The sequence below is a fragment of the Mesoplodon densirostris genome, chromosome 9 (genome assembly GCF_025265405.1).
Source record: "Mesoplodon densirostris isolate mMesDen1 chromosome 9, mMesDen1 primary haplotype, whole genome shotgun sequence".
NCBI classification, from domain to species: Eukaryota; Metazoa; Chordata; class Mammalia; order Artiodactyla; family Ziphiidae; genus Mesoplodon; species Mesoplodon densirostris.
In genome coordinates, this window is record NC_082669.1 from 66022395 (window position 1) to 66049008 (window position 26614).

The 26614-nt window shown below is 41.2% G+C and overlaps 1 protein-coding gene across 5 annotated transcripts in view; it reads left to right on the forward strand.

Moving 5' to 3' along the window:
* CREB5 (cAMP responsive element binding protein 5) overlaps nucleotides 1–26614 on the forward strand; it is a 412989-nt gene that overhangs the window by 248955 nt on the left and 137420 nt on the right. The gene's annotated exons all lie outside the window — the stretch shown is intronic.

Genomic DNA, 26614 nt, shown 5'->3' on the forward strand with positions numbered 1-26614 from the left:
CAAAAGACGTGTAGAAACAGTGGTATGCTGGTAAACCAGCTTCCTGCAGGGGATAGTCCTGATTTGTAGGGTTTACCAATTTTTGTGCTCCTAGTGGTATGACCATTTCAACATAACAACAGTTTAAGAAGCGCTTACAGGATTCCTGAATATTTAACAATTGGCTCCCCCAAAGCTGGTGCAACTGGCTTTAGCACATCACAGCCTTTAGAGTGAACTTTAAAATCTGACGCCCTGACCATTGAAATTTTTTTGGCTCCAAAGGCATTTTAAAGAAGCTGGCAGGTGCCTGTTTCTTGAAGCTGCAATATAAGAACACATGGATTTGCCTCATGTACTTGCCTTTCCTGCATGGGTTAAAGCAGTCTTTCTTTTCCAGTAGCCAGTATACGTTACACTTCTGAAGTTTCTGACACAACAGACCTCTAATGAAAACACTGATTTTTGCAAATAAGATTCTCTCTCTATCCAAGCAATTAAAAATTTAAGATACACTAGTGCATATTTCCTCAGCAATCAGCCAAGATTTACTGCTTACAGGAGGCAGTGCAACTCACTCCTCTCCTGGTTCTCAGCTTGCCTTGGAGTTTTGCTGACACCCCTCTGCTAGCCAGGTACTGCCTGCCTGTCGGTGGCTGGCAAAGTGATTTGATTCCTTTATGTATGTAATACAGTAAAGCGCTTTGAGGCTTGCAAATGACACTGTTTAAATCAATACATAATGATTTATCACATATCGTGGAGCGCTTATAAATATATTATGAAGCACTAGAGCACAACAGCATCATAAGCTAGTGGGAGACATGGGTGGGAGGCCTCCATGCTGTTTTCTTCTTCACTCTGCTACTGAGATATTGTGTGACCCTGGATAATTCATTTACCTTTGCTGTACTTCGTTTTGTATGTCTGGAAAATAGGGTCACCAGTGTTGAGATTACAGATGGTTTGGAGACATGGAGTGGCATATGGGCAATATTCTTGCAAATTTAAAAATTACTATATTTTAATATCTCCCATAGAACCAAGCCTCACAGTGGATACCAACTAGGTATCCTGGCTGAAAAGTGAGAGGTTCAAAATACACACATTTGTAGTAGAAGTATAAAGGTAGACATAGGATGCTAATAGCCAAATTCACGACCCCATGACCACTATAGTTGGGAGAGGGGAGTGACTAGGGCCCGGGAGGGGGTTATGGGTGAAAATCCAATCCTATTTGTAACATTTTATTTCTCATTTTCAGTGGTGGGTACTGAGGTTTTTGTTGTATACTTTTTAAACTTTTGCTGTCTGAAAATTTATACCAGAAAGTCCTTAAATAAAATAAAAACTTAAAGGTTTCTGTTAGTCATGATATGGGTGAGCTTAGATGTTATAATGGTGTCATATTTACCAATGAACGAATAGGAGTTTTTGCTTGTGTCTTTGTTTTACACAACCATGCAGTTGGGTGAGCTCTAAATGTCCTCAGTCAACTGAGCATTGTGCAAAGACCATAAAAGGAATAACAGCCAGGGTTTAATTACTCCCCATCAAAGCCAACAGTTCATTAACGTATTTCATTAAAATGTTCATTAAAACATTTTTGAAATGTAGGAAATTGAGCCTATTGAATAACATTTCTATTGATTGAGGAGAGAAAAGAAATAGAGATCTATTTGGGAACTTGTCTAAAATGCAGCCCAGCTATGCCCCTCTGTGCCCTGGTCACATAACAATATCATTACAATTACTCATAACAATAACCAGTAAGGCACTTTTGACAAAAACTGGACTCTAATTGGACATAAGTTAAGTTAGCTCAGCTGAAAATGGAAACAACAGAGAAAATATTTTATGAAGAGGAGGATAGGGAGAGAGTTTTATTGAGATACTCTTTATTTTTTTTATTTTTAAAAAATTAAATGTACCCACATTGGCATAGCCTTCCTCATTCCCAGAATCAATATGGTAATGTGGTTTAGGCTCTTGGATGAAATCACTGAGTGCAACATTCTTATGAACTAAAAAGAAGTTACTCTCATTTATTTGCACCTAATAATTTCTTCCTTTGCTATAAGAAAAGCAATATTCTGAGTTAAAATCTGATGATTTTGACAGCAGCATGATGTATAAATGATCTGAACTCTGGATTCAAAGTCTAAAATGGGGAATACCAATGTCCCAACCAGGCTCATTGGAATTTGCACCACAAAAAGGTTGTCAGGGGCTTTCCTGGTGGTGCAGTGGTTGAGAGTCCGCCTGCCGATGCAGGGGACACGGGTTCGTGCCCCGGTCCGGGAGGATCCCATATGCCGCGGAGCGGCTGGGCCCGTGAGCCATGGCCGCTGAGCCTGCGCGTCCGGAGCCTGTGCTCCACAACGGGAGAGGCCACAACAGTGAGAGGCCCGCATACCACACACACAAAAAAAGTTGTCAGTACAAGCTCCTCATCTTCTCTCCTGGACAAGGGGCCCAGGGAGTGAACGAACAGGAGAGACCTAAGAAAGTACATCTCTGCTCTGTCAGCACTTTCACTTGTCCTGGGTTTTAAAGAGGGAAGTTATTGCCATTTCATTCCAGAGCACTTTATTTGTAATACATTCCTCCTTGATTATACCAAACCAGTTTTCATACATTGTACATTTGCATATAAGAAGATTTTAACTCCTCTTTTAGTATCCTTTTTTGAAAAATATTGCAAGATAGCCAACTCATGGGACAACCCATGAGACTATGTAGAGGAAAGAAAAGTAGATGAAAAGGCACTTTTCTAGAATATTTCAAATCCTGGGATGCATGGGATATGTTTCCAGGCATAATGATCCCAAACACACATAATCCCTTCTGAAAACACGCCTGTCCCATCTGTAAGGCACCAACCTTATCACCCGCATCTGCCATACTGACAAAGGGTCTTAAGGGTATAGTGCATGTGGCTGTATAAAAGAATTTTCACGCCATGTATTGGAGAAGTAGGTGACCAATTCAAAGTTCCAAGGAGAGGTCTCTGGACAATTGGTTTCCAAATATAACCTTTCAGATCAGGAGGAATTCAGGACTAAGCCCGAGTCTGCTTTGACAGCTCTCTCTCGTGGCATGAGAGCTAAGTTGATCCTCAGTCCCCTTGGTCTCTGCAATTCTACTCCTCATCACTGCCCCCACCCCCAGCCCCACCCCTTGGCTACACTTAAAAAAATCGCTCCAAAGCTCTCTATTCCAGTCATTGTGTCTCCTTTGTGAAGTAGTGGAACCAATCAGCTATCCTAAGCCAGCTGCTTAGATATATGCTGACATGGCTCATTAGAGTGCAGTCATAAACTCATTCATAGAAACATTCTGAAGGATGTTTTTATTGCTTTATTGTGTGTGTAAATCTCTTTGTTTACACACAGAGAACACTGATTGTACAAATGATGAAGTGCTGGTTCCATTTCTTGTCTGCTCACTGAGCAGGCACATTATGGTCTATCTTAGGTTACTCTTGGGTAAACAATGTTAGTGACCATGAGCATCGTTCACTCCACACCTTTATCCTCCTTAATACAGAGGATGCAATATGAATAAAAGCACTGATAAGGGTGGAGCATGGCTTGCACACCAGGGATAATTATGGCTGCAGATAAATGATAGGATGAGTTTTTAATTGCTTTTTGGAGCCATTTCTCCTGTGCATGCCCCAGACTTTTATTTTCCAATGAATAGGGTAGACTGTCCAAAGTCAAGGAGTAAAAATTCATTTCATGACCAACCCTATGGTTGCCTGAACCCAGAAAGAAACAGAATTGGGGTCAAAACCATCCCTCCTCTATACCTCTGCCCATGAACGGATTGGAGTGTTTGTTTTGTTTTAAAGGCTTCTTTTGTTAGATTGACTCTCATTTGGGGTGTCACACAAGCTAGAGATGCTTCACATTGGTGGTGGAGGCAAGAGTCTCTGTTCTGTGCAAACAGCAATGATCTTCACTGCAGGAGAAGTCAGTCATTGCAGCTGCACTGGGAGCTCAGGCATCCTTGAATAAAGCACATCTGCACTCACGCATAGAGAAACGTGAGAGACGCTATCGTATAGACAGCTCGCTGAGGTCTGGCCAAGTGGCCCACCAGCAGTTCCTGGCGCTCCCCGGAGGATGCAGCCTGGCTTTCTCAGACTCCGAGCTGATTAAAGCAAGGGGTGATAGGAAGGCCATGCTGAGTCTCTAGTTTGGGGAGGGGGCTAAGAAAAGGGCTGACAGCTGCTGCACAACTGGAGACAAACATGGGTAGAGATAGCAGCCTCCTGTCATGAGAGAAAAACAGCACAAAGATATGCTCTAGGCTATTTGCCATGAATGAGTGCTTCCTCAATAGTCCCTCGATTGGCCAGGTCTCTCTCACCTTTAAGTCTCACTGTGTACTAAATGCACATAAATAGACACTAAGTATGATATATATGTCATAATTTATAGTAAGTCTTCAGGTGGAGAGATCTCCAAAATGAGACTGAGTGTTTTATTTGGTCCTCTGCCTCAGGACGCTGCCTTCTTGGCTCATCCCGTTCACAAATGTGCAAGAGAGTCTGTTTTAAACAGCCTACTCAGTAAGTGTGCCAGGCGGATGGGATTTTTCCTGTTTATTAGGCACCCGTGAGGAAAGCCTTTGCAGGCGATTATTTAATATCTGGAAAGTCCCTCAGCAGCTGGAATCGGTTCCTGTGGCATTTTAGAAGATGGAAATGGTGTTCAGAGTTAAATGCCTGATAGGATGTCAGATATTTTAAGCAAAGGAGGGCAACCCAGGCTCCAAAAGAGGCAACAAGGCACTTTTTTTTCACTAGAGAGGAAGTTTAAGGTATCAGCTGCACACTCTTCCTAAACCCATTTCAGCAGTTTTTTATTCTTCTTTCAGTAGCCCATGACACTATCCTGCAGCCAGATATGCCTTGTGTACAAACAGCCCAAAGCCTTTAACCAACATTTTATTATTAATCCTTATGGTATCCTTTGGCAGAAGGAACTGGAAACAAAGCTATAGAAATACACATCATTTTGTGACAACACATTTTACAATTATTTTTCGTTGTTAAGCTGCTTCCTAATTTACACATGCAAGAAAATCTATTTCAGTATGGATTGGATTAAATCACACTAAATTTCAGTATGATTTGGTATCTCTAATAAGTGATGAGTTTAAAAAACAAAAATGGAATACAAATACAGTGGTTCAAAATGGCAAACCAAGTGCATATACCTACCTCTCCTTGAAACAAGAAAAAAAAGAAATATATATATATATATATATATATATATATACATACTATAATCATACTGCAAAAAGACAGAGAGTACCATTATTGGATCAGAAAATTTGAGGATTTTCTAGAAGATATGATCAGAACAGAGGGAAAAAAGTCACATTGTCTTCTTCAGTGCTATATTCTCTGTCTGAATGCCTTTCAACACCCATTCACCTAGTACCAACTGAGCTTTTGCTATAGGCTGAACTTAGTTGGAAGGGTGGGGTTGAGGTGTGGAGGATGGAAACATGGCCCTTTCTTCAAGGATCTTAATTGACTCCTGCTTCTGGTATTGTTCTCCCTGGCTTCCAAACCCCAGTTCAGATATTGTTGCCTCCCCAGTAGAGCTTTCTTTAAATGCTTCATTTCCTCAACCCCCATTCCCAGTGGTCTTTCTCCTGACACATCTACTGTGCTCCCATAGCATTTATGGCATCATACTTGTTTATGACTTAAATATATCACTTTTGCTAGACGCTTAATGTTTCTTAAATTAATATACTGAATGGGAATAAAGATTTTCCCCTAAATATTCTCTCTTTTCCCCACCCCTCTCCCCCTAACTTCCATGGAACCCAGTCTCCATGTCATTAGAAACTGCTTCTCCCCCTATCTGCATGAAAGAAAAGTTTTCTCAACTCCTTATCTGGCTGTTTGCATATCTGTCAGCATAAGTTACTTGCTAGGTTTAGAGAGACTGAACTTCATAAAGAAAACTCCCTGTCTTTATTGAAACAGTCAAAGAATTCATTAAAGCTCTGATACTTTCTGAATTTTATTTCTCTGTTAAGTAAGCCACAGTTGATTGATTTTCTTCAAGTTAATTCTGATTCTTCTGGCTTTAAGGCACACTCATTCATTCACCTGTCCTTATCAGGGGCAGGGGGGATCCTGCTTGGGTCACTACCCTTCTCTTGCATTTACAGAAAATTTGAGAACCAATGACATTATTCTTAAGGGGAGGATAATGAGGATTTAATATGAAAGTTGCAGAGAAATGTAAAATTTATAAACGAGCACTGCTTTTCCTGTCATAACAGGCAAACATGCCAGCTGTGAAGGAAACTGACCTGCTGTACTTGGGCAGAAACATCATGTCACAGGGAAAACACAGTTCTTTGTTTGGATCCATTTCCTATGAGTGCATGTCACATTAGGTCTGTGCATGCCAACCCCCGGGACAACATGATTGCCCCTTAGTAAACAGCAGGAAAATAAGCTGCTCTTTCGGCTGGCTGCACAGTCCTCCTGATCACCTAGAGAACATAGTTACATCATGATAAGGAAACTGAAGGAAGCAAGCAGAAGAAAAGTCTGGTCGTTCCTCTGATGGTCTAGGGAGTTAAAAAGGCTGCCTTATGGCTCTGATCGGCCCCTAACCTTGATTAAAAAGGTGAGAAGAAAACCCAAGATGATATTCCAGGGGCTTGGACTTTTATGAAGCAGAGACCCCCTGAGTACCTACAAAGCTCCAATGGTGGGTGACTTCACCATTGTGGCTTCATCGCAGCTCAGGATTTTACACCACCACTGAGAGGCATTCCAAACACGATGTGGGTAAGCGCACTCTCGTGCTGGCCTCGGCAGGAAACGGTGGTTAAACTTGGCCCGCTAAAACCTGCACAGCGCTGGGTTGTTGATTTTTGCTCCCCACAGCAAGTCTTTGGGGGCCAAACCATAAAGCTGACTTGTCATCTCTCTCTGAAGTTTGATATAAACACTTGCCCCCTCCACACACATATATACATGCAACACACACACACACACAACCCTGATGAGCTGACCCATGAATATGCTGTGAGATGTGTGAGGAAGCTTCTCTGGAGCCTTCAGCTCTGGACAAGCTCTGTCTCTGTTTCTCTCAAGGAGGATAATGAAGGGATGAGAGAGTCTTTGGTTTATGAGTTAACAATTGTCTGCCCATTTGATTTCAGTATCAGGTTTACTAGTTAATACTCATTGCTATGGAGGAAGATATATGTGAGGGCATCAGTATAGTTGAAAGATCACAGTTTCCTCTGTTAGTAAAATCCACTTCTTATGTGTGTCAGTATGTGGATAGGATATCACCTGGAGGAATATCTCCCCCCTGCTGTGTGAAGCCTCAAGGAGTCCCTAAGGCAAGATGGAACCATAAATCTCTGGTTTAAGATTCCATATTTATATTTTCCAGTTGGAACAATCTCTGGTTTCTAGACCAAGGTATCAGAGACTGAAAGCCTGTTCTCATATGGTGATTTGATTTCTCTCCCCATATATTTCTGGTATTTATTTTTCTTCTAGGAATTTAATGATTCTCATCTTCCCTATTTATGTATGTGTGTGTGCTCATTTTTTCTACCCTCTTCTCTCCTTTGCTCATAAGAAATGTGTTCTTTTTTTCCCCTTTTTAAATTGAAGTATAGTTGATTTACAGTGTTGTGCTAATTTCTGCTGTACAGCAAAGTGACTCAGTTATACACATATATACATTCTTTTTTTATATTCTTTTCTACTGTAGTTTATCCCAGGAGATTGGATATAGTTCCCTGTGCTATACATTAGGACCTTGTTTTTATCCATTCTAAATGTAATAGTTTGCGTCTACTAACCACAGACTCCCAGGCCATCCCTCTCCCTCCCCTCCTCCCCCTTGGAGAAATGTGTTCTTCTACACCTTGTCATGTATTCTTTCTTGTGCTTTAGTACTCCTACTATTTTATCAAACGAGGGATTGATCATTGCTATTCCTTCCCAAGTGCAGGCTAAAATCTTTGGGGGGAAGGGTGTTTACAGTGCCTCTCAAACAGCCCACAGAAAAATTACCTGGAAGGCAATTACTCAGATTCCTAGGCCTCACCCTTAGAGATTCTGACTTGTGGGTATGGACTGGGGCCCAGAATTTGCATTTCTAACAATTTCCCAGGTGATGCTGATGCTGCTGGTCCCAGGACCTCAATTAAGAGCTGTACGGCCCTAGAAACCCATCATACAGGACTTTTCTGCTTACTTACTTTCTAATATCTTTCCATTGGAGAGCTATCAGCCTTGTCATGAAAAACAAGCTGAACCAGTCATCTTGTTGATGGAGGTGGAATTAACATCCTTGTCTTCCAGCTATGTGTCAAATCAAGGAGCAATGAACTAATTCAGCCCTTCAAGTACAATTTGATATTTCAGATTCCACATCTTTTCCAGTTTCAATTCCTTATAGAAGTTTAAAAATAGTTTTGTCTGTGGAAAGAGAAAAATATTATGTCGCTTTTTTCTTTCCTCTCCACCTCCTTTTTTCCTCCCTCCCTCCCTCCCTCCCTTCCTTCCTTTCTTCCTCTGAAGGTAAGGGTTTAAATAAATGATATTTCCTATTTCATTCTTCTGATTCCTCTTGTGCCTGCCATTTTTCCATCGTTCTCCTTCCTGTGTTCCTAGGCAAAGAGTAGCAACTGAGTTGGAAAACATGAAACCTGTATATTTAACATTTTCTCAAATGTGATAATTGGTGATTTTCCTGAGGCTTGCCACAGAAGCTATTTCAGCATGCAGTTTGTTTTTATATCCCAAAGATTCACCAAAAGGCATAAAAGATTAGAAACAGAACTCTTTTCGTCTACATTAATGTTTTTCCATAGCAAAATGGGCAGTTTTTTTTCGGGTAGGGAGATGGAGGTGATTAATAGTGGAAGAGCAAGAAGGAAAGGAGAAGAGAGTTTTAGAAATAGTTTATTCTCCCCAGAAGTCACAGAACATGTACAAATAATGAGAGTTCTGAAAGAAAGACAGACCTGGCTAAGTATGGTGTCGGGAAAGTCTGTGATCTCAAGCTATTAAATATTACCCAGCTCTTTTTTGCTGTCATAATTCAAAACCACAGTGACACTGCGGTAGCTGTAAGTGGTAATCTTGCTGTTGCCCAAAAGACTATGAAGAAGACAAAAGCTAGGAAAGATCAGAGAGCATATTGGGTTGAGATAAGGAGGTTACCTCATTTTTCTATGGAAGCTTCATGAAATACCCACTTTGACCTCTGCTCTGGGATAATTAATTTCAGTAATGCGAAATAGGGGAGGAGTGAAAGGTATGGGTTGGGGGTTGGGGGGTGGAAGAGAACGGGAGCCAGTGCTCAACATTTCCGGGATCTCCTGTAGCCCATCTAAAAGGACCGGGCAGGGTTGCATTAAACCTGATTGGAAAACTCTGCTTAATACATTAAAGAAACAGCTTGCAGAAACATCTACCTTCCTTCCTTCCTTCCTCCCCCAAACAGTAATGAGTCCAAATTGCTAATAAAACATAAAAAAGATGTTGTGCATGGGCCATTTTTCTGAGCTGGTTGTTTTTTAATGTTAGTTTTCCCACAGCTGTGAGCATGCTGTAACTATCAACTTACCAAATGCCCCAGTTTAAATGAAACTTGAAAGAATGTATTTAGGAACTTTATAAAGAAGGTAGAGGGAAAAAACAGACAAGCAAGCGCTATCAATTTTTTTTCTTTTGATAAGAAAGAGGAATTTGGGAAGGATATGGTGGGGGGATGGCTTGAACCGATAAAGTCTCAGCAAACAGTGGTTGAAAGAAAAGATAGATTTATTCCTCTCCTTGCAAAGCCAGTATTCAAAGATTGCATTCAACCTGAATGGAGAGCAAGACAGAGGTATGTGATAGAATTTCACGCACGTTACTGTGGACATGATCTAACTTCTGAGGTTAACTTACCCAAGTAGAATTAAGAGGCAGTTCTAAAGCACAAGGAAGGACAAAGGATGTTTCTTACAGCTTAAACATATACGAAATCCCAAGTAAAGGACATTCCACCCAGGATAGATCAAATGGTCTGAACTGTCTAAGGAAATGTACTTAGTGCTCTCTTTTTCATTTCCACCTCTCAAAAAATAGTAAACATTCTTATTTGGAAATGTGTGAACACTGTTACAAGGGGCAATTTGCCAAAAGTTTAGGTCAGAAACAAGAGACGAGTGTGATGAAGATTAGGCATGCACTTTAGACCCAGAATTAGAAGTTGAGCTCCATCATTCTGTGGCTCAGCAGCATCATTCCAGCTGCAAAACACCTTAGGGATATTTAATGTTCTGTGCCCACCCTTTCTAAATATATATGACTCAATATCCCCAATGAGTAATGTGGCTGGCAGCCATACCACCTTCAGCTAAGCTCTCGTAAGCTGAACAGGGCTGGGCTAGGTCGATGTTCTTATGGGAGACCTCCAAAGAAACCCTGGAGACCTCCAAAGAAACCCTGTCAGCGATGATTCAGTGGGTAGTTCCCTGCCTTGAGTCAGTCCCAAATCACTTTCCTTTCCTGGCATTAACAGGTCCTTTATATATGCAGGTGCAGCTTTTTCGAGAATCGGTCCAAAGCCTCTTTTTTTGCTTTAAAACATTTTTTTTTTTTGTAATTTAAAGTAAAAGGCAGTGTGGGAGTGGCCCAGAGAAAGGGAGGAGGAAAAGGAAGGGAGCAGCAGAAGGTGGAGAGAAGTGATCCATTGCAGGCCAGATCCCATTTCAAGAAACTCACAAAGATGCCTCTAATTATTTGACTGTATACTGGGGCCTGGTTGCCATCAATTTCGCTTAGATCGAGTGGGTCACCAGCAACAAGATTTGGAGATCTCCTTTGATGTGGAGAGTGAAACAAGGATTGATGCTCTTGGGATCTTGTAGAAAGTTCTGACTTGCCCCTAAAAGATCCATTCTAGACAAACCCAGATGATTTGCACAGCCACATCTAAAAGTTCTCAGATGTATGCTGTCACTGGGTGGACCTGATCAGTCCCAGGGTGACCACTGCAATGCCAGCCAGAGCCATCAAGGATACTAGTCCTTAGTGTGTGTTCTTGTAAGCACTTTCCCTGCCCTTCTAGTTGCTTGAAACTACCATCAAGCTTCGTTGTTGGCAGTTAAAATACTACTGTGTTACTGTCTAGAAGCTGCCGTTTTGAGGATGTTTAAATTCTTAAAGATATAGAATGTTTTGACCTTTTTGGAGTATAAAGCACTTGTTAATATGTAAGAGGAACTGTGGCAATATTTCCTTTCTTCAATGAAATATGCTTAGGCTGCTTCTATCCACATTAAACCAAGGATATGAATAAATCTGCCTAAATATTTTCTTTGGGATAGGAATCATTTTCTAAGTAAATCCCATTGGATGATATAAAAAATAATAAAGAAAGAAAAGAAAAAAGATGAAACAGTGAAAAAAAAACCTTCTCAGTGCTACATAAGAGAAGAATTTGTTATGTTTATTTGTAAACTTGCAAAATATTTCTAAGTTTGCAAATAAAATAAACATTTTTCTATACAGTTGTTTTTGAAGTCACATCCAGCCTGTCTCCCTAAGATGACAAAGCCCAGGAAACAAAAACAAATATCTGTTCAATGGAGTTGAAATTAGTCCATGTTTATACTTTTATTTGAAGGATGTGTTAGACTTCTAAAAAACTACAAGTGGTAAATATTCAATTATTATTAATAGATTTTTCTAAACTTTTGCTTTGCCTTTAAAAAGAAGAAGTTACAGTGAATAAGATAATTAAAGGTTCAAAAACTGCATGTCTGCCTTTTAGTCACATTTAAGTTAATTATATGTCTTCTTGCATAATTTCCCCAGCCTTGAATATTGCATAGTCATATAAAAAAATAAAACTTTTTCATAAAATGCTCTACAGTCAGGTTATACCATATTTTAACCTTTATTAAACTCTATTTGTTTCAGAGTTCATTGTGAGGGTATGTAAAGAAAATTCATGAAGTTTCCCTTCCTAGGTCTAATGTGTGATCTCACTTTATACTGTTCAGTTTTTATTAAATTTCTTTGCTAACTCAATGCTAAAAGATATATAAGAAAACTAATAAAAAGTATATCACATCTTTTCATTTGCAGAAAAAAAATCAACATTCTGCATTACAATATGAGGGGTCACGTCATACATTCCTTTCCATTTTCTGGGTTTTGAAAACATCTCTGGATATGTCAAACTTTATTTATTTTTTAGTAATCATGTTTATTATATATTGTTACTATACAAAATTCTATTGTAATTATGCAAATCTGAATTATGGAGGTATGAAACAATTGCTATAGTCAGTAATACTTATATGTTTTCCCCTAAAGCATGGATACAAAAGAAAAAATTACTTATTACAATCTTTAATATCATAAGGAAAGGACTAAATGCAAAAATTGGAACAAAAATGTTTACGAAGAGTTAGGTTTTCCTCTAAACAGAGTTTGGGTGAAAACAGGCTTTATTCCAGTTAAAGTAATGGAATGTAGGAAATAACTTGCTCTTTTTATATTATTTTTATGATATGATTTCAGTCTATATTGGAACCACATTCTATTGGTATGCCTCAAGCATTCGAAGGCATTGGGTTTTACCAGTGGGTGAGCAAGTGAAGTTTTTTTCCCAAATTCACAGCAATATTTACATCCAGGGACTCCTGTTACCTCCCTCTTCCAGGGGTCAGGGTCTCCTTTCTTACTGACCTCAGCTGCCCAGGCCTTGCCCTTCCACCCTGCCCTGCTCTGATGTCCCATTTGGTGGGACCCTTCCCAGTGTGTAGCACAAGAAATGCACCAATTCCACCCACCAGAGATCCTTAGGCCAGAAAGAACACATCTGACATGAGGCACCAGGAATGCTTTCTTGAAGTAGAAAGCATGTGATTTGAGCCTTAAAGAAGGGATAGAACCATGAGTCCTGGAAAATGTTTCAAGGAGAAGGAACAGTGTGAGCAAAGTCGTAGATGTAGGAAAGATCAGGAGAGACTGTGTTGAGAGAAAGCAAACATGTCCAGTTTGGCTCTAAACAAACCTTATAGAATATATGCTGGTGAATAGTGGCAGATGATTCTAAAAATATAGGATGCAACCAAATAACTGAAGAACAGTTTACTTCAATTAACAATTGAAAGCTTGTTTTTGAGCAAAGAAATAAAATTATGAAAGCCCCATTATGATGGCTTCCTGGAAAAGAAGAAAAATTAGTGAAAAAAGTGATGAAGTCTGTAGTTAATAGTATCAAACCAGTGTTAGTTTCTTAGTTTTGATAAATGTGCCAGGGTTAAATAAGATGTGAATATTAGGGAAAGCTCCATGAAGAATGTACGGAAAGGCTCTGTATTATCTTTGTGACTCTTCTGAAAATTGGAAATTATTTCAAAATAAAAAGAAACAACAATAAAACACTATGGGACTTTATCTCCAACCCAGGACCCTCACATCTGGGCCATCAGGGGATGGTTTTGTTGTGGCTCCTAGAACAGAAGTAAAGCATTTGTTGTTTTGCTGTAAGCTCTGGAAGTCTGTTTCCTGTGTCAAGAACCTTTGTTTCTGTAATTTCACCTGCTCCTGGGGTCTGCTTCTTCCTGTGCCCGCCATAAGGATGTACCTCTCAGCTGGAAGCTAAGGGTGGCTCTGGGGACTCAGGCATCAGATCACGATGGACTCCCAGCTCCTGGGGGCTTCTTTTCTTGCTTTCTGTACCAGTTGTCCCGCCATCCCCTTCCCTTGATGTCACTCTGAATATTCTTGCTGCATGTGATAGAAAGTAAAACGTTTTTAAGACCAGTTAGCACAGAATTTGAAAAAGCCTTATTTGAGTTCACTGCCTTTTAATAGGTGATTTTAAGTGTACCTCTCCATTAAGACCATGTACCTGAGTTTGGGATTCTAGGGGCTACCGTGTTTCTGTCACTGGAAATATTTTTATAGTCATTAATGCAGATTAAGAGAAGCTGACAGTTTATCCAAGCATAATATAAACATATTTCATCCACGAATACTTGTATCCAGAGTAGCTTATATGAGGTAATTGTCCAAAGTTTGTTTTTAATTCTGCCTATTTCCCATCTGCCATCTCAAAAGCATGAGGGTACAGATCAATACAAGTCAAGACAACAGAAGTTTGCTAATATAGAAATATACAGGTGTGTGCATATTTATATGGTGTGCATGTATGTTTTCCATCCATCTATAGCAGCCTGCTTTGTTGATGAAGTTATAATTACATTTCCTACAACAATCTCTTATCCCAAAGTGTGTACTAGATTGCTTGAGTTATTTAGTGACATTTATTGCAAAATGAATACAGTCACTTCCTATTTAGAAATATGTTTCCTGCTTTCCATGATCTCTTCTCAAAAAACTGAGGCTCTCTTACAGTTAGCTTTAGCATAAGCATAGTTTGGGTACCTTAGATGTTGCTAGCTTCAACTAGAAGAGAGCAATCCTAATTTTGCAGTTTGTCAGGAGACAAGCAAGAGACTTTTGGTCTTCTTCCCTGTCTCCAATACTTCTTCTTAAATTCTGGTAACACTTGGGTTACTCAGTTGCCAGTCTACATATGAGGGTTCAAACCAGATAATGAAGCCAAGAAAGAAGAATTGAGCCTTTCAGTTCTTTGTTTTGTTTAACAGTGACCCCAAAGGAAAAGCAACAAGGTGTGGTGGATTAGAGTGGGAATACATCAATCAAGTGCCTGGGTTTGGGACTTGTCTCTGCCACATGCCAGCTGTGTGATCTTGGACAAGTTACTTAACCTCTCTGAACTTTTGTTTATTCATCTGTAAAAGAGGGATGAGAATTGAAGCAAGGTTTGCATTTAGTTAGTGAGAAATTGCAGATTAGCTTTTAGCACATTACTTGGCATGTAGTAAGGATTTACTGATTAGTTTTTATGTTTATAATAATTATTATTACACTTCCCTATTCTTTTCTGCCTCCAAAGTTCAACCATGTACCTCATGCCACTGAAGTGTACATTTTAAAAAGGTTAAAATGGTAAATTCTATGTTATGTCTGTTTTACCACAATTTAAAAAAACAACAACATAATGAATGGGAAAAAACAAGAGTTCTGACCACCCCAGCTAACCAAATACAAAAATCACTTTTCAAAATTAAAAACACACATCCAGGAGGCCAGACAAGTTATATTATGGAATTATATTATGAAAAATTAATAGTTTTCCAGAAAAATTATATTATGGAAAAAACACTGCACTTAGAGGTCAGAAGACCTGGGATCTAGTTAGTAACTGTGCTCTTGGTCTAGTCCTTATACCTTTCTGACCTCAGCTTTCTCCTTGGGAAAAGTTCTAGGATGATTAAATGAGTTAACAATTACTTTGTAACATATAAATTGGCATGACTGTGGCCAGAGTCCCTATTGCTTTTCATCCACTTCTAAGAACAGAGCCAGGATGTTGTACAGAACTGCAGGAAAAGTGTCCTGTTCATAATGCATTTATTTGGTTACAAAAACATCAGGGCATTTAATAATGCTCTATGAAATAGGCCCTGACAAATTCTGATTGACAGAGACTGTCCGTCTTGACTCAGTTAAGGGGAAATGCCCTGGGCCCCAGCTGTTGAATCAGTGGGCCATTTCCAATGCCCCTCGGCTGACATCTTGTTCAGAGCACAGCCTCCCCTCGCAGGAGCCCAAAGCCAAGAACGAATTAAGGAAGATCACACAATGAGACTGTCTCTCCACAACACAGAGATACCAGGCCTCTCGCCCAGGGTGTAGTAGAAAGAGCTCTGAAATAGGCACAGGGGCCTGGGGTGATTTTGAGCTCATGACCCTTTTCTGTACTTCACTTTTCTCACCTGCAAAATGAGGAAAGTTGGTCTTTAGAATCTTCATGGTCTAACACCTTATGAGGTTGTGGTAACAATACTTTGAAAATTTTAGGATATTTCCCTGCTTTTCTCCCACATTTAAACATTGTAGGCCTTAGACTCACAGCTACCTTGGTTTCCTGCAACCCAAGACCCACCCACCCCCATCCTTCCCCTCCATTGCCCTTTCTAAGTCAATATAGGCCATCTGCAGAGGAGGGACAGATTTATTTAAACCCAATGCCTCTACTGTTTAGGAAAATTTGGATTTACCTGGAACAACTTAAGGATTTTCATAAAAACATCCACAATTTAACTTTCCAACTTTAAGATGTATTATTTGGTTTTTGAAATTTGGGGTGGTAAATTTCTCAAGTGTCTTTCCATTTTTAAAAAAAATCCAGGGCCTCCAGGTCTAATAGAATGAATAGTATCACACATTGCAAAGGACCTCCCCATTTTAAAACGTGTCCCAGGATATTTGTTTTCTTTAGAAAACATCTGCTGGAAAGCAGCCTCTTACAACCTGTTGGGCAGCCCACATTCCCAAACTGACCTGGGACCATCTCCAAGTGAGAAATGTCTTAGAGGTTTTACAATCACATACAGTAAAGTTTGTTGTTTAAAAACATGTTTTAGGATTTTCTTTTTAGTCTTGTTCCCTAGCTTTTGAGACAAAAGAAGTTCTCCATCTAAAGCTCATGGATAATTTCAATTTTATCATTTCTGCTAAATCTCAAAAATGGTAATGGGTAAAGCAGAAGCCTCTGTTGACAGGAAGTTTATCTCTTGCTAATAAAAACTACACATATTTATCTGAGTGTTAGAGCCATGTTTTAACTCATTCAAGAACAGTGAATTGTAAAGGAGAAAGTACCCAGGCAGAGGGTATCTAAAAGCTTTGGCCCCATGTAGAATTGTTTTAAAGCTCCTTATCTTTTGTTGTTGGCAAATAAAATCTTCAAGTTCTCTGCAATACAGTAATTTCTCTCTTGATGTTTACAAGCCTGGGGAGAAGGGGTAGCATGCTTGCAGGAAAGGGATAGGGCAAAGGAAACTGAGTCCCTCAGTCAGCTGACTCTGTAGCCTTTTCATCTTTTCCTAGGCAGAGCACAGCCACAGGAGGGACTGGATAGATGATTCTCAGTAAATGTGTACTCCTTGGTCATCTGAAGTAACTATTGTACTTATACTGACTTCAGGACTCTCCCCTGCCTCCTTCCTGGATTTTTCTCCTACCTCACTAACTGATCCTCCTCTGCCCTCCTCTTTCTGCAAGAGCGGCCTGCATGACTCAGTTCTGAGACTTACCCAGTCTGTGGCTTTCAAGATAATGCATTGGAATTGATGCCCGATGGATGTCTTCAGCCCTAACTACCCTGCTGAGCTCAGATGTTCCTACCCCTCTGCCTTCCTGATTTTTCCATCTGTATGTCACTAGACATCTCAGATTTCACTTGTCCAGAGCAAAAGTCTCCCCCCTCCGCAAGTCATTTACAGTCTTCATCAAGGTCATCAAGGTCAATAGCATCAGCATTTACCCACTTGATCGGGTCAAAAATGTGGAGTCCGGGCTTCCCTGGTGGCGCAGTGGTTGAGAGTCCGTCCGCCTGCTGATGCGGGGGACGCGGGTTTGTGCCGTGGTCCGGGAGGATCCCGCATGCCGTGGAGCGGCTGGGCCCGTGGGCCATGGCCGCTGGACCTGCGCGTCCGGGGCCTGTGTTCTGCAACGGGAGAGGTCACAGGGGTGAGAGGCCCGCGTACAGAAAAAAAAAAAGAAAAAAAAAAAAAAAAAAGTGGAGTCCTCCTTGCCTCCTCTTCCTTGCTCCTGTGGCCACTCAGGTGCTGCTGGCTTCAGCTCAGTCTCTCCTGGCTCTGCGGTCTTCTCACCCACGTTTTCTGCTACCAGCCTAGCGCAAGTCCCCATCGCCACTCCTCCAGACTATTGCGAAATCTCTCAACCGATCCCCAAACTTGAATTCTTACCTTCTGACGGTCCATTTTCCATACAGCAATTAATGCAACTTCTTAAAAATACAAATTGGATTAAGGTAGTCCCTTCTGTAGACTTACCAATGGCTTCTCTCTGCCTTAAAATAAAATAGAAACTTTTTGCTATGGTCTTCAAGACCCCTACCTACCTCTCCCAGGTTCTCTCTTTCCCCTCTCCTTCTCTTTCCCTGCTGGCCTTCTTTCTTTCCCTGCAGGGAACACATACAGTCCTTTCCCATCTTAGCACATCAATCCAGTTTGTTCTCTCTGCACACTTTCTCTCCCATATCTATACCTACACCTCTGTGTGTCCTTATTTGATCGTCCTTATTTGATTGAGAGGTAAAATGTCATCTCTTTGGAGCAGACTTCCCCGAACACTTTATCTGAAAGACTTCACCACACCCAGTATCCCATCTCATCACCAGGTTTTATTTACTTTGTAGGAGTTCTCACTATCTGTAATTATTTATTTGTTTGTTTGCTAGTTTATCATCTCTTTCCATCCATTAGAATGCTGTCTCCCTGAAGTCTGAGACCTTGTTGGTTTTGCTTTCTGCTGTTTCTCTGAAACCTAGAACCTAAGACTCAGCAGCATCCTTCTACCGATACACTTCCCTCCCATTTTCTGTACTGGTGTCTCCAATACCATCCTAAGACCTTATGGCTTTGCATTTCCTTGAGTTCTCAGTATATACTATGCCACAAATTTGCCTTTATCAGCTAAAATCTTTTGTGAGATGACTTGAAACCAGTTAAGAACAAAAAGGCATCAAGAAAGGTAGACAGAGATATTGAAAGAGGAGACGAGAGAGAAACAAAAGGATCTCAATTTTGCTGAGGTTTGGCCAGGCCAAGAGATATCAGGTAACACCAAATAGCCTTTGTTAAAATAACAGAAACTTTTGACAAATTAAAATGAAGCTGCCCCAGACTGAGTTATGGGGCCTTCCAGGCTCAAAACCATCTTACCTTGCAAAATTGTGCTACCCTATGCAACCTTGCATCGAGGATACTGTTTCAGTTTGAAATAAGGTGCACATGCGCTCTCACACACAAAGGCATCTCAGATTTGAGACAGGGAAGACTCTGGGTTGGACTATGAGAAATCAACAAGAAGGATTTTTTTTCACCAAATGGAAAGCGTAGTTTGCTGGCAATTATAGAGTATTCATTTCTGAAAGTATCCAGAACTTTAAAGAAAATGGCTGCTCCCAAACTATTTCATTCAAAGATTAGAGTTATTAATAATGATCAATATCTCTTCATTCCCCAAATCTTGGAAGCCTTCCTCTTTTGTCAACAGGAAGCTCCTCTGAGTAAATGGATGTAAAAAGCTTCAACAAGTGTCAGAATGAAAGGGGTAGGATGGCCCCTGACTAGAAGGGTAGTAAGTGACCAAAGAAATGCTTGAGAGACCTCTTTGCTTTTGGCATAGCCATCATTATTTTTGATGTTCACTGCCCTTTATCTCTTAGAGCATTACTACCTCTGTTGCAGCATTATTTCTCAGACATTTGGCACCTCCCAAGGTTTTTTCTTTTGTCTGTCCCCTGCTTGGGTGTGTGGTGTCTATTTCAATAGCTGTTTCAATGGTGCTGTGACCATATTAATATGACAGAGAGTTGGTCCAAAAGAAATTACAAGGACCATCTTGTAATTCAGACACTTAATTCCCACTTAGCAGTAGATGCAGCCCTTGATGACTCACAGGTCATAATCCTCATTCCCCTTTATCGGTCACTCTTGTTTTTGGGTCTGTGGATGGACTGGCACTTTATGAGGTTAAAAATAAAAGATTTCTGAAAAACTTTGATAAGATCCTTTGGAGAAAGAAAAGAACCCCAGAGAAGGGGACCCTGTGCAGAAATCTATAGCATTCTGTTGTATACCGAACCAGGACCACTGTTGGATGTTCAATTAAAGTTCTAGAAGATAACCAAGTTATGCCAAAGTTGTGGTGGGCTGGCCCATGCAATACACTCGTCAGTTACCACTAATATTTCCTTCCCTTCCCCTCCCCAAGGTACCCTCCCTGTGATTGTCATTAGGAGACTGGGAATATTGCAAAGTAAACATCTGGAAGCATTGATAGTAAACATAGGAGAGAAATGCCTTGCTACACCAGCCACAGGTCAGGAAACCCTAATCTTATCGGGGGTCCTGGAGACCATAATTCCATAGACCGTTTAGATGGCGTTATGTTACTGTGAACACATATGTTTTGTTTCCATCCTTTTTAGGCATCCTGTTTGGGGAAAGCTGGTTTTTAAAGACTTGATCATTTTAGGGCAGATTATTCTGCTTTTTACCTTAAAAAAAAAGGTGAAAGAAAATCACAGCTCCTTTAGAGCCTGAACAGCAGGGAAAAGACACAGTTATTTCTATTTGTTTTCTTTTATTTATTTAGTTTATTTGCTTGTACTATTTCAGGGACCAAGGATGACCACATAGAATTCAGTCTTCTTCAAGTGTGGTCTGTGGATCAATAGCATCAAAATCTGGGGAGTTTTGCTTAAAAATACATATACTTAGGCCCCACCTTCGCTGTTGGAATCTTTGAGGCAGCACCTGGGAATCTGCATTTTAATCTGGTCTCAGGTACACCAAATCTGAAAACCACTGAAATAGAAAAACACCCAGGTCTGCTGGTTGGTTATAGTACCTGGCTGGGGGTTAGCCTTCAAAGCATTGAGATTCATCTGTGCATGCCTGCTTTTCTTTCCCTGTAAAAGGGGCATAGCTTAAGTTTAATACAAAGAGAGCATGCTTCTTTCTTGGGGATTTTTAACCTGGGGTCCATGGTTAAGAGGAGGGTTCCCAGTTTTTATGAGATTCTCAAGGAGGATCGTTGCTCCAGAAAAGCATGTTCCAACACCACCTGAAAAGCATGCTTTCCAGTTTGGGTGGGAACATCGGGAACTCAGATTGGCCTAGATGGTGCTTGAATCTCTCATTCTTTCCAATTTCTATTAATGTCAGAGGAATTCTAAAGCTTATGGAGAATGAGAAATTTAGGATCTTTTACCTCCAAACCTAAAGACCCCTTGGACATCATAACATCTACTTTTTCTCTCAGAGGAATGGAGAGGAAAGGCTAAGTTATTTATGAAATGTACGGTGCTACATGTCTAGAAAGACAGGAACACATAGCCGTGCATATGAAAGTGTCACTATGATTGTCGTCTTAAAGGTCTAGATCTGAATTTCAGCATAAGGCAGGATTAACTGCACCTTTCTCTCTGGGATTTCTGGTGTAAATACAGACACCAGAGTCATGTACGAGCCTGAGAGGGAAAGTAGAATGTGGAAGCGGGTTTGGAAACCAAAATATTATGTCAGCAGTTTTCTCTTTCATTTATTCTCTCTTATCAAAACCAACTTTTTAACTCAGGGGCTCTGTTAATAAAAACATAGATAATTTCATTTGGAAGACCCAAGAGCTTCATGTTTGGGGTTAAAAAAAAATTCCTCTCATCCCCTCCAGGGAAAAGCGTTGGAGGGCTCATTCTTCTCTCAGAGCCCTCTGAATAAATCAGTGCTGGTGAACTCTCCTCAGAGTAAGGGGAGGTCAGTTATTAAACACAGAACCTATAGCTGGAATCTCTGTGAAAAGAAAAACAACCACAAATACGATTTCCAAGTTTAAGCCTTCCTTTTTATTTCTAGTACCCTCAAAACCGTTCAAATTCATTCTTACTTTTGCATTTGTTTTTTTCATTTTAAAATGTTTAACAATGAAAACAGCGAATAGAGTTTACTCTCAGGGCTATTATCCAAACCAGTTAAGTCTTCTTTTTCAGAAAGCCTTTTTGTGCAACTGCAAAGTATTTGGGGGTCACTGTTTACAAAGAAGACACCCAGTGTTTTAATTAAAATTATGCAAAGGGGTAGCATTCCAGATAGGAATTCTCAGCAAATGATGGTCAGGTTCCGGTAGGCACATGTTTTCCTCCCTGTCAAACGAGGAGACCCAGCAAGAAAGAAGGAGCCTCGGAAACCAGCAGCGTGAGGGCTCTAGGAGAGCTGTAGGTATGAACTTTGCAGTGTTGGCTCAGGATGTGGGCCCTGATGAGATTTCAGCATGTGATGAGGAGGTGGTGAAGACCAGGTGAGGGGTATGAGGCAGGCAGCACCCTCCAGTTACCTGAGAGAGGGGAACTCCATTTCTTACTTTTTGATGTTATGTCATAAAAAGTTTTTCTTTTTTCTCTGCCTCAACTTTGGAAATTCCCCTCCTTTGGAAAATCTCTCTGATCAAAATCATGAAGCTCATAAGACACACATTTCCCATTCTGATGGCTGGGACCCAGACCACTGCTTGCCTCAGGACGCACAGGTTAGCCCAGGTCACCGGGAACATCTGGGTTATGGAAGGTGTGAGTGCTCTGATATGAAATACTGAGGTGTCATGGTCACTTCCCTGATTTTGGCATCAGATAACTTTAGGTCAAGTCTCAGCTCCACTGTGGACTTCAGGCAAGTTACTAAATCCCCTGATTCAGCTTCTTCATCCATAAATGGGGATAATGAAAGTGCCTACTTCATGGTGTGACAGAAAGATTAAAAGAATTAACATCTGTGGGGCACCTAACACGATGCACAGCACAAAATATGTGCTGAATAATTGTTGGCTAATGGTGACATATATGTGTCCACATACACACATATATAGACACATACATATATATATATAGTCAGCTATTGTACGTATATGTAAATATATGTGTATATATGTATGTTCATATATGTGTATGTCTACATATGTGTATATATATATATATATATATATGTGACAATGAGATATACAATAGCTACAAAACAAGGAAAAGTATCAATTTCTGCAAATTTTAACAGAGAGGATAGACAAGGCCATAATTTTGGTGTTTCACACAAGCAACAATTATAGTAGGGAAAATAGAATGGCAAGCTGAAAGACATGGAATTGAGAAGAAGGGAAGATTGATGGAAGTGATGCTTCCGAGGAAAAGTCCAGTCCGTGGCAGGCATCACCCACTTCTCCCCAGCTGGCCGGGTAGACCCAGAGCCTCTCCTGATATCATTTGCCTAGCCCTGCTGGTGCTCATGAAGTACACAGAGAGCAGTAAGTCTTCACCACCCAGGGCCTGGACCAAGGAGGCAAGTGGGGCACCCACTCTCAGGGTTGTGCAGTTGCTACCCTGCCCTTGAATGCCCCTAGGAATGCATGCCTCCTTAAATTTTGCACCCTAGGCATCCCATTTGCTTCACCCTAGAGGAGGCCAGTCACCACACTTTGTCTACAGGGACAGTGGGACTTTGGTAGATAACCTCTCCTAACCAAGGTTATCTACTGAGCCTGCGGTAGAGGCCTCTTTATCCCACGCCATCAGGCGCCCACCTCTCCTGAGCAGAGCAGGATTGTTCCCCAGACGGTCCTGTTCAGCCATGTCCTGGCTCCGCTCAAGACCAGAACATGAATTCAGTGCAGTCTGGCAACACCATTAGCCTCTGATCCTGTATATAATTCTACCCACAGATGTTTGAACCTCCTGTCCTCCACCATTTTCATTGTGTTCTTCCTGTAGTCGTAACCTTGAGTTGTAGGAACTGCTGGTTAGAACAGACACCACACAAGCACTTTACAATATTATGTAAATTAGACCCTCATGCTGTCTTAAACTTACACAGTGATGTATGTCAATTACTTCTCAGTAAAACAATAAAACAGGAAAAAAAGAAAAAAGAAAAAAAAAAAAAAGAACTGACACCACCATTCTTTAGGGATGAGTAAGTCTCAGTGGCAATTTCCCTTTCCTTAGGGTGCCCCGGCAACCATATGAGAAGCACCCCAGCCAATAAGAGAATGCCAGTTCCTCTCACCTAGAGTTTCAGTTCCTCTGGATACTTTACATAAGAGATTGGTGGAAATAGTCTAATGTCAGCTGCTCTGATAATAAAAACCTCAGGGTGCTCATAATGGCATCACTGCCCATGTGGATTTTGGGAAAGGGAAGCAAGAGGAATCTAAGGCCCCCAGAGGAGAAATGACATAGTGCAGGGATGGACAAGGCCAACCAATACATTTTCTAGTATTTATTATTATTATTATTCCAGGTATTCTAGAAGCTCCAGATCTTAAGGAAGCCACAGAAGAGGTGTAAGAGTGGAAAAGGGGAAAAGGACTTTTAGGAGGGAACATATTCAGGGAAGACTGAGCAGCCTGTGCAGCCGTCTCTCAGTTCCGTCACATTTCTTGAGGACCTACTGTATGTGAGTCAGGTGCTTGCTAAGTGCTAGGGGAACTGAGATGGATCAGCCCATTCTCTGCCCTGAAGAAGCTAACGACTCCCAAGGAAGACAGGCATGGAATGGGTACTTTCCATAAGTGGCTTATTGCTGTGGTAGAATCTGATCCAGGATGCCCCAGGAGCCCAGAGAAAGGGACACTTCTACCCCAGCCTGGTAGTCCAGCAAGGTGTTCACGGAAAAGGTAATGCCTGAACCGAGGAGTTTATTTATTCATTCACTCATTCATTTATCCAACAAATATTCATTGAGCGTCAACTGCTTTTCAGATACTGTGATGCGTTCGAGTGATACAATGACATTCACATTTTACAGTTGGAGACGTTAGGGGGAAAAATACACTATGAGTAGGCGTAATTGATGATAATATTTTAGGGCTGATCGAAGGTCTCTCATAACCTCCCAATACCTACCCCCAAGGCTTCCCGATGCCTCCATCATTAGAAATTCATTCCTTTGTCTGTCACATTCAACATCGCCACTTCAGAATATCAAAAATAGGTTTGGACACAAGGAAGGCCAGCAAGTTGCCTGAGGGTACTTGGAGCCAGAGCTGGGATGTAGGAATTACAGTAGGTACAAGACAGAAGTAACCAATGGCTGACCACTCTCTTGCTTTCTCCCTGGGAGTGCCAGGAGCTGACGCTAGCAGACCTAGCCGTCCAAACCAGCGAATCCTGCTTGCACAGAGTTTAGGAAGCATGCTGCACAGGTTGACCTAGGCAGCCCCTCAGCCTCTGTCCACTGAGAAAACACGGGACACCCAAGTTGAAGGGAACGCTGAATGACACCATGTGGGTATGCAGTGGTCTGTGACCGGAAGGTTCGCTGGAAGCAATTTGCAAAGGAGGCCTGAGAAAACCACCTGGATGGTTATTATAAATTAAAAAAGGAAGAGATGCCACTTTTTTTCTGAATAATTTTTAATACTAGGTCTATGGCTGGGTACATGTGATAGTCATTAGAGCTTATTTAACTCTGAAATTATCTGGCCCCTCAAATTCCACTGGGACTGTAGGAATCGTGGGTTAAATTTTAAAAACAATGTCTGAAAGAAGACGATATGCTTTTCGTTGAGGAAAATAAATTCAGACTTAAAAGAAAAAAAAATCAGCTCTGTCTAGGAAGGATCGTTATCATTTCTTATATTTGCTGTGTGTTTCCGTAATGTGTTGGAGCTAAGAAATTCACCCAGGCACACAAAATTTACTTCAGTTGGCTATTGTGCTCTTCAGTCCTGCAGTCCAAGTTGTGCTTTTCTAGTGGGTTGTTTTGGAGATAGTCCAAATCCGTTCTGAACTCTGAGCTCAGATCTCAGAGGTTTTCACTTCTTCGGAGCCGAACATTTCATCAGGAGCTGCGAGTATGTGAGTTACACCGAACAGCTGCGCAGTACCCACCACCCTCTCCCCAAGGAGGACACGTTCTGAAAGGAGGGTGTCGTAAGCATTCCTGAGCAAGCCAGCTAATCTGGAGGCCTAGCCTGTTGGCCAGGGGCTACTTCTAAGGAGGCTCCCGCTGGAATTACAGCATCTTAAAACCCTGATCCTCAAAGCCCCCCTTCTTCAGAAGAGCAACTAGAACATGGAGGGGGCTAGCGGGGAGAGGCGACGAGAGGGCCAAATGGGTGAAAAAGGAAGCTCTCGAGTCGGAGGGGAATTTCCTTTTGGGAACAGGATATTCTCTATCATTAGCTGCTCACAGGAAGGGAAATAGGAAAGCAGGCTTTCTTTTCAGGTGGGGAGAAGCCCATCAGCCAGTGAGAATGCCTGATTTGGAATGGCAGGGAAGGGGAGGGTACTTATGTTCAGAAGGCAAGTGCAAATGTAGTACTCAGACCCCTTTGAACTCTGAAATTGATTCTGACTCCGGCCAGTGCTCCAAAGAAGTTTTATTAGAGTGTCAGTGTGTGCTGCACATGGTTGGCCCAGTGGCATCATCATCTCATCATCATCAGGTACAGGGCCCTCGGAGTTGGGCTAGAAGCACTGAACCCATTGGTCACGTCACCCCCTGATCAGAGGCACCCTCACTGCCTTGGAACCTTTGGCCTCTTCCTCCTCCCGGCAGGAGCAAAGATGCTGGTGTGTCTCATGAGAGGTCTGTGCCTGGCTTTGGCCAAAACTGCCATCTCCTTTGTTACTTTCCAAGGAAGGCACAAGAAAGGTCCCTTTATATAATCTTTACCTACAGCACAGGGCCCCTTTTACTTACTTCAGTGAAAAAAAAAAAGAAAAAAACAAAAAGCACCATCTAGCAGCTTAACCCAGTCCCTGGGACAGGATCTAAGAAAAATCCAGTAGAGAGCATTTTCCCCTTGTGGTTATAGGAAGATGTCAATTTGGAAAGCGGCACCACATATCCATTTTGATATGTCTAAAATAATAACATTTAAATATGAAAAGTAAGGCAAGCTGTAGGGAGTGGAGAAGGAAAAGTGAAAATCCTCAGCTTTATA